We start from the raw sequence: 9,173 nt of genomic DNA, 5'->3' as shown, positions 1-9,173 counted from the left end.
ACACAGGCAGAGGGAGAAGCAGGCTCCATGCAGGGAGCCCAGTGTGGGACTTGATCCCAGGACCCCAAGACCATGACCTGAGCCAAAGGCAGACGCTTGACCACTGAGCCACCCAGGTGCCCTCTACCCAGGGTTTCTGGACCAGAAGGCCTGACTCTGAAGGATGTGGAGGCAGACATTTGACTTCCCAGAAGGCCCCAGCAGTGTGACGGGACGTCTGCATTCCATCAGTGTCCACCCATCCTGAGTGATGACATCAGCTGGGGCTGCATTCCTTCCTTTGTAGGGAGGGTGGCAGTGTCTGTGTCTGGAGTCCTGTGGCGCTTTCACAAGAAGGGAAGATAGCAAAGAGATAGATGGAAGGGGGAGGGGAGAGGCGGGAGGGAGGAAGGCGAGGGAGATTATGGGAGACTTCTGTATCTGCTTTGAAATGCTGAGGGATTAAGGGCTTTCAGATACTTTAAATGAGTGTTAATGGAGCTCAAAAGCTTCCAATAATAATTGTAGCCTCATCCATCTGCTAAATTTTCTCTAGGGGGAACTGGTAGTTTCCTGGTGTGACAGAGGCATACTGGAGTGAGCTTGTTTTCCAGGATATGAATTTGAAAACAAAATAAGGCAAGTGAATAAAAATGATAACAGGGATGCCTGGGCATATAAGAAGAAACATTGAGGTTTCTCTTTGAGGGGCACCTGGGTGGTTCAGTGGTTGAGCATCTGCCGTGGGCTCAGGGCGTGATCCTGGGGTCCTGGGATCAAGTCCCACATCGGGCTCCCTGCAGGGAGCCTGCTTCTCCCTCTGCCTGTGTCTCGGCCTCTTTCTGTGTCTCTCATGAATAAATAAATAAAATCTTAAAAAAAAAAAAAAAAAAAGAACAACAGGAAACCCATGAAAGAGAGAGAGAGATCAATCTGTGTAGACCCATTAAAGAACGGCGGCTTGTGTTTATGTAATGTCAGAAGCCTGGGAGCATAATTGAGCTAGTGTTTTTTTGTGGATTGTACAGCAGGGAAAGTGGGAGCCAACTTGAGTTGACCCACTGGGTGTATTCTCTGCACAGCTCTGCCCATACTGTGTAGCAAATTGCTGGGCATTCGCTTTCTGTGAGATTGCTGTTGGGATGGGTTAGTCCACCCACTTGCTGTTGGGCGCCGTGAATACCCATTTGGTTCAAGTCAACAAACACAGTATAATTACCTTCATCATTTTAGAACTGGTCTGAGGAGGCTGTGGATCCTATTCACCAAAATGAATCTTATTCAAGAGAAGAGAAATTTCCTTGAGGAGAATGCAGATATGACCCTCACATTCTCTCTCTTTCTCTCTTTCTCTCTCTCTCTCTCTCAAATAAATAAATCTTAAAAACAATGTAAAAGGCTCTAAAGTAACTTTAAATTATACAAGTTTATAATCTTTTTCTGAAATGTTAAAACATTACAAATGAAAGTACTACACGATCCTGGTGCCCCCCTTCCCTGCCCAGAAGTGATCTCTATTCTCACAGAATGTGTCTTCTTCCAGATATTTTCTTTGCATTTATGTTTATAGATGTACGCTTGGAGAAAATATATAGTATTTTGTGTACTCCTAGTCCAGGCGATATAGGGTATAACATTTATGTAACCTGCCCGTATTTCTTCCTGCAACTTGCATTTTTCAAGTGACGCTATGTCTAGAAGATCTTTCTGTGTCAGTACAGATAGCTCTGTCATGTTTTTTTTCTTTAGATTTCTTATTTATTCATGAAAAACACAGAGAGGGGGAGAGAGAGAGAGAGAGAGGCAGAGACACAGGCAGAGGGAGAAGCAGGCCCCATGCAGGGAGCCCGACCTGGGACTCGATCCCCGGTCTCCAGGGTCAGGCCCTGGGCCGAAGGCGGTGCTAAACTGCTGAGCCACCTGGGCTGCCCTGTCACATTCTTTTTCATCACTGAGATGGTTCATACCAGACCATCCTGACTGGCAGTAGTGGTGACAGTGGCCTGGACTAAGGTGCAGTTCTGGCGTGGGGCAGGTAGCTGGGTGAAGGACAGGATGTGGGACCACAGCAAGTAGTCACCTCAGTCCAAATCAAGAGTATGCTTGACCTTCTTGTGTGCCTTTCTTCCTTTTTGATACCTTAGTCTTATTTTTTAATAGAGGACTGTAAGTCAGAGGTAGGCAGAGAATGGTGTTTTATTTTAACTCTTGATCAGTAGGGTCAATTTTATGGTATTGGAAAAAAAATTGTAGTGGCTTATCTTTAACTAAGGGTGGTCCTTTAATGCCATGGGGTTGTGTCCGAAAGGAACTGCTGTCTTGTGAAGGAAGGGTGAGGGCTGTGGTGTGCATCCTGCTCCCCCTCCAGCCAGCTGTCTGGCCTGCGACATCTCACTTCACCCCTCTGGGCCTCAGTTTCCCAACACATGAATGCTTTTCTTGTCCAAAAGCATGGTATCTGTCCTTCTGGCCTAGGTTACAGATAATCCCAAAATCTCAACAGCTCAAACAACAGAGGTGTGTGTCTTGCTCATACCCTGCCCATCACAGTCTGGCAGGAGGCAGTCCTCGCTGCCGTGATTTGTGGGCCTGGGCAGATGGAACAGCCACCTTCTTGCAGGAGCTGGTCCAAGTGCCAGAGGAAGTTGCACGCTGATTTCCGTTGCACTGAGGCAGAAAGCTTCCTACTCGGAGTAATTCCCTCCACTTCTGTTCACATTTCATGAGTGAAAGCAAGTGACCCAGGTGGGTATGGAAGTGTAACCCTTCCTGGTATCTAGGAAGAGAGTCCAAACCATTAGTTTGTTTCTTAAAGATTTTATTTTTAAGTAACCTCTACACCCAACATGGGGCTTAAACTCACAACCCTTAGATCAAGAGCCAAATGCTCTGCCCACTGAGCAGCCAGGTGCCCCACGAGTCCAAAACTATTTAACGGGCCTCCTACTTCTCTCACTGTGTTGTTTTTCAAGGAAGCAGGAGGAAAGTCTGTGAAACTGTCCTATGGTCAATTAAGTCATATCCCATATGCCGATCCTCTCTAGGTATAAAACCATTGACCTTTTTTTTCCCTCCAGCCTCCAAGTTTCCAGAGAGCAGCAACTTGTTGGAGAACTCACATTTCGAGAAATGAACAGAACTTGGCAGCAGGGGGACAGGGGAGGGCGGTGGCAGGTGGCGAAGGGGTCAGGGTAGGTGCAGAGGCGCACAGCCCTGGCCAGATTCCATAGCACCTGGATGCTGGCAAAGCTGGCTTTGGTTTTGCGTGTTTGTTTGGTTTCCAGATTCCAAGTGGACACTTGCCACAGTAGAAATGCTTGTCGAGTGGCCTGGCTCCACAGAGCTCCCTGTTGAAAACACTCTGGGTTGTAATGCTAAGTCAGCATCTGTCCCACTGTTAAAGAACGTTTGAAGGACTAGGCCTCAGATCTGTTAGGAATCTTATCTGGCATTGCAACACCAATTTGTGGAAAGCTGTGTCATTTTTTCTGAAATCCATATCATTCAGGCCCAGGATGAGTGATGATTCCCGGGAAAAGAGTGAAATCCTGAGGCCAGCGTAGCTGATGGGAAATGATTTTTCTTGAGGTTTCTGTTCTTGATCTAGGCTGTGTCAGTTGGGGTGGAAACCAGATCCTGTCTACTCATCCTGGGTGTCGACATTCATAGTTATACTCTGGGCAGGGTGGCCCCTGCACCCCGGCTTTGCTGGATGATTCTGCACAGAGCAAAGCTGCTGCTGAATGAACGAGTTTGCTAGCATCTAACTCACTGTCTCACTCACAGAAAACACTGAGGCCTTCTCCGTTCATAGAGGTTTATTCTAAAACTTATTATATCTGTATAATCTTATTTTTTTAAAAGAATTTTTTAAAAAGATTTTATTTATTTATTCATGAGAGAGACACACACTGAGAGGCAGAGACACAGGCAGAGAGAGAAGCAGGCTCCCTGCGTGGAGCCCAATGTGGGACTGGATCCCAGGACCCCGGGATCACACTCTGAGCTGAAGGCAGGTGCTTAACCGCTGAGCCACCCAGATGTCCCTCTTTATAATCTTATTAAAAAGATCCACGGGATAAGGGATGGCACCCCTGGGTGGCTGAGGAGACTGTGTCCTCAGCCTTGGCTGAGCCCTCGTGTGCTGGGTGGGGGTTATTGGGACTCAGTGTGGCTCACGTTCAGACTCCGAAGGGACAGGAGCTCTAAGCCCTCTCCGGGTCACTTGTCCCCAGCAGGACTGATGGAGGCCTGGGGGGAGCTGCCTCATTTCCCATTTGATGTGCTCCCCCACGCTTGGAATCTTTTGTTCTGTGCATCTGTCTGATGGCTAACCTCGTGGACCTCCGTTTTCTGATTTCTAAGTTGGCGTTATCAATTCCTCTGCCGCTTAGGGTTGTCCTAAGAATCGAGTGAGATAATAGAGAAGATTAAATCAGGTGATAATTACTAGTATTTACTCAGTGCCTGGTCTAGGCACTTTGAATATTAACTCAGTCCTTGCAGCAGCACTTTGAGGCAGGGACTGCCCCTGTGATGAAACTGAGGCCCTTGGGGAGCCTGGGCGGCTCAGTGGTTGAGCACCTGCCTTCAGCTCAAGGTGTGATCCCAGGGTCCTGGGATCGAGTCCCGCATGGGGCTCCCCGCAGGGAGCCTGCTTCTCCCTCTGCCTGTGTCTCTGCCTCTGTGTGTGTGTGTCTCTCATGAATAAATAAATAAAATATTAAAAAAAAGAAAGAAAGAAAAAAAGAAACTGAGGTCCAGAGAGGCTGGCTCACTTGCTAATGAGTGGTGGGCCCCTCAGCCTGGCTGGCTCCAGGGACCACACCTGGCCCCTACGTCACTGTAGCTCTCAGAGGGAGTGGAAAGCATTAGCTGGATGCTGGGCCCCTAGTAAAGGGCTTGCTCAGTGGGGCCACCATGCAGCACAGGGTTTGACACCTGGCCTCTGGAGAAGGACGCAGGAGGCTGGCATCCTGGAGTCTTTCCAGTGTCCCTCCCCTACTGGGTCCCCTGTGGCCTTTCCATGGGTCCTATTGCTGGTAGCATGTTGTCCTGCGACTGGCCCCCGCAGATAGGGGCGTCTGGGTTTGCTGCGGTGGTTCGGGCAGGCAGGCCCAGGCTGGGAAGGTGTTACCCCTGGACGTCATCTTTGGTCCTCCAATTTGGCATGTGGAATTTCTCAGTTACGAGGCTTTAAAAGAGCAAAGAGAGGCAGGTAGCTCCTATTTTTTCTTTATGAAATAAAAACCCGGTAAGTAGAGCATCTTTCAGGAACCAGCTTCTGCCGCTCAAGTGAGGGCTTTGGTGGTTACACAGACACACAAGATACTGGGCAAGTTACAGCAGATGTATATAGTGTGATGCAAGCAAGCAAAAGAGCGGTGTAGGCATAACTGCACATAGAGAAAAGCAGAAAGGGAATACTCCAGAATGTTAACAGTGGTGTAGGTGATTTGGCTTTTTCTTTAATTTTCTTTTCCTTTCTTTTTCTCTTTTTACTTTTTGCATTCCCCAAAGTTTCCACAGTGAGCAGCTAAATTGCTTTTATACTTGGGGAAAGTTATTAAAACATAAAAAGGAACATCTGTGGAGATGAATGTCTTTATAAAGTGTTTTTTATCTTAGCATCTCAGTTGCAAAGAATGCGCATTAACTTTCAGGGTCCCTTGGGATAGTAGAGAAGGAAGAAAGCAACAGCACTAGGCAAAATCCCTCTTTAGAAAGTGAAACTGAGTGTGGGGGAAGGGCCTTCCCAAGATCCCAGGACTTGGGGGGGGAGGGGCTGGAGTCCCAGTCACCCTGTCTAGGTGGGGCTCCTTTATTTATTTATTCATGAAAGACACACAGAGGCAGAGACACAGGCAGAGGGAGATGTAGGCTCCATGTGGGGAGCCCGATGTGGGACTGGATCCTGGGACTCCATCCTGAGACTCGATCCCAGGACCCCAGAATCATGCCCTGGGCCAAAGGCAGGCGCTAAACCACTGAGCCACCCAGGGATCCCCAGTGGGGCTCCTTTCTAAGCGGATCCTTTCCCCTATGTGTCCCTGTGACCTCATCTCATGCATCCTGACAGTGGGCCAGCTGCAGGGCCCCGCTAAGCACCCTGCCCACCCACCAACACCCCCCCCCCTCCCGCCCAGGCCTCAACTGCCATCCCCAGACTCCTGGCTCACACGGACCTCCCTTCATCCTGGGGTTCCAAGGTCACCTTGGGGAGAAGTCTTTGCTTTGCTCCCTGCATTCTTCTCTTACCGTGTTTTCCTTGCGTTTGGTGGCCTGCTAGGTTTCTGTTGATGCTTTGCCTCTCTTGTCTGTGAGCCCCCTGAGGGCGGGGGTACATGGCCTTTATGCATGAGGAAGGCAAACGAAAAAATGAATGGGCCTGAGGTCTCAGCTCTCCAGCAGGCCTGCTCACCTCCCCTGTGCTCTTCAGCTGGGAGGGCACCACTGCTGACGGTTTTGCAATAAGGCTGCCTTGTAGTAGCACTCTCTGGAAGGTGTGGCTTCATGCTACTAGAGACCTACTTCCCCTCTGGCTTTTCCTGGCTGCTGCCCAGTAAAGGAGAGGGTGGTGGCAGCCAGAGAGCGTGGGGACCTGCACCGACCATGTGCTTGCTCTCATCTACTGCTTGTTTTAAATAAATTCCTGATCTTAGAGGAGAAGCTCTCAGTTTTGTATTGTGGAGTATGATGTTCTTTGTGGGTTTTTGATATATGGCCTTTATTATGTTGATGTACGGTCCCTCTAAACCCACTTCACTGAGAGAATTTTTGTTTTTGTTTTGAAAGAGAGAGAGAACAGAGTGTGTGTGGGGGGAGGTAGAGGTAGAAGGAGAGAGAGGATCCTAAGCAGATGCAGGGCTCAATCTCACAACCCTGAGATCATGACCTGAGCTGAAATCAAGAGTTGGACATTTCACTCACTGATTGAGCCCCCCAGGCACCCCTGTTTTTCTTTTCTAATGTATGCATGTAAATAAATTTCTATGGCTTCTATAATTGTATTTCACAAATGCTGCTATGTTGTATTTTCATTATTATATGGTTCAAACTATTTTCTATTTCTGTTTCTTCTTTGACCAGTTGGTTTGGGGATTTTCTAGGCATCTTTTTATCTTTGATTTCTAGCTTGATTCCACTATGGTCAGAGAATATACTCTGGATGATTTCAGTTCTTTAAAATGTGTTAAGAATTTGCAGGGCACCTGGGTGGCTCAATCAGTTAAGCGTCTGCCTTCCACGCGGATCATGAGTCCAACGTCCCAGCATTGAGCCAGCCGCATCAGGCTCCCTCTCCTGCTTCTTCTGCCCCTCCGTCTGTTCCTGCTCATTTTCTCTCTCTCAAATAAGTAAAATCTTTTTGAAAATGTGTAAAGAACTTGCTTTAAGTCTGTTTTGACTAATATTACACGTGCACTTAAAATGCTAAGCATTCTGTTGCTGTTGGGTGTGTGCTCTATAGATGTCAGTGAGGAGCCTTGTTACTCTGTTCAGATTCTCCATATTCTGACCGTTTGCTAATTTGTCCTCTTTTTGTTCTTTCAGTTACTCTGAGGCATGTATTAAAGTCCTCCATTGTTTTTTTTTAATTTTTATTTATTTATGATAGTTACAGAGAGAGAGAGAGAGAGAGAGAGAGAGAGGCAGAGACACAGGCAGAGGGAGAAGCAGGCTCCATGCACCGGGAGCCCGACGTGGGATTCGATCTCGGGTCTCCAGGATCAAGCCCTGGGCCAAAGGCAGGCGCCAAACCGCTGCACCACCCGGGGATCCCCTAAAGTCCTCCATTGTGACTGTAGATTTGTCTAGTTCTTTTATGACTGTCAATTTTTGCTTTATTATTTTGAAAATGTTGCTAGGCGCATAAAAATTAACACATTTGTATCATCTTTTAGAATTGATCATTTTATCATTACGAAATGCTTTTCTATCTCCAGTAACTTTTCTTCCCTTAAATTCTGTAATCTGACTATAGTCGCCCCAGCTTTTTTTTTTTGATAAGGGTGTATCTCCTTTCTTTTCCTGTTTGAGGAAATGAATGAATGGAACTCCATTTTATTTAAGATGTGTTTCTTTAAGCAGCATGTAGTTTTTTTCTATCAAGTCCGACAAACTGTTTTATAATTAGTGTATTTAGCAATTTACATGTAATGGAATTACTAATACATTTGGATTTATATCTGCTGTCTGGTTTCTATTTGTCTTGGCTGTTCTTTCACCTTTGAATCTCCCTGTCTTCTTTTAGAATTAAGTGTATTTATTATTCCATTTCTTCCTTCTATTGTCTACATTTTAGTGAGAGTCTTAAAGATAATAATCTGAATCTTTAAATTATTACTGTCTAAAAGTAATACTAGGGCAACCAGCTGGCTCAGTCACTGGAGCGTATGGCTCTTAATTTCGGGGTCATGGGTTCAAGTCCCATGTTGGGCATACTTAAAAAAACAAACAGAATAAAACAAAGTCACAGTCTTGCCTAGTACCTGAAAGTGCTTTGACTTTAGAACACTTTAATTACATTTATTCCCCTCCACCTTTTGTGTTATTGCTATTATACATGTTAACTCTATGTATATTTTAGACTCCACAAGATGTTAATATTGTTTTGTTCAGTCAATACACATTTCTATTTACTCACGTAAAACTTTACATTCCTCTCATTTTGTTTTTGTCTTGGGATCATTTTTCTTCTACCTGAGAAACTCTTTAGTATTTATTTTAAAATATTGCAGCTAGGCTGACAATAAAATCTCTCAGTTTTTATTACCTGGAAATGTATCTTGCCTTTAAAAAATCACCTTCATTGTTGATATAATTTCATACAATAACATTCACAGATTATAAGTGTACAGATTGATGACTTTTGAAAATGCATGTGTGTATACGTATATGTGTGTGTGTATAGGTATGGTATATAATAGACTCTTAAACAACACTGGTGACTTGTTGTTGGCCTCTGTGAGAGTCAGAAACTACTATATCACAGCTAGAAGCAGATGAAATCTGTTTAAAAAAACAAAATTGTCAGAACCTCTGAATCTTTCCAGAAAGCAAATTTCTAGAATGGGAAGTTACTAAATTGAACTTTTCACAGGCTCTTGATAGATACATACTGTTAAATGGGTTCCCAGATGGTCTCCACCAGGATGCATCCCTACCCATGGCGGACGGAAGTCTCTGTCTCATGA

At 45.8% G+C, this 9,173-nt stretch overlaps 1 protein-coding gene across 8 annotated transcripts in view; it reads left to right on the top strand.

Annotated features, from left to right (window-relative positions):
• The window catches only part of NOD1 (nucleotide binding oligomerization domain containing 1), a 62,935-nt gene that overhangs the window by 8,611 nt on the left and 45,151 nt on the right, over positions 1-9,173 (top strand). The gene's annotated exons all lie outside the window — the stretch shown is intronic.

The sequence above is a fragment of the Canis lupus genome, chromosome 14 (genome assembly GCF_003254725.2).
Source record: "Canis lupus dingo isolate Sandy chromosome 14, ASM325472v2, whole genome shotgun sequence".
Taxonomy (NCBI): Eukaryota; Metazoa; Chordata; class Mammalia; order Carnivora; family Canidae; genus Canis; species Canis lupus.
Note: the sequence above shows the minus strand (reverse complement) of the source record. Positions and strands in the feature narration are given on the sequence as shown.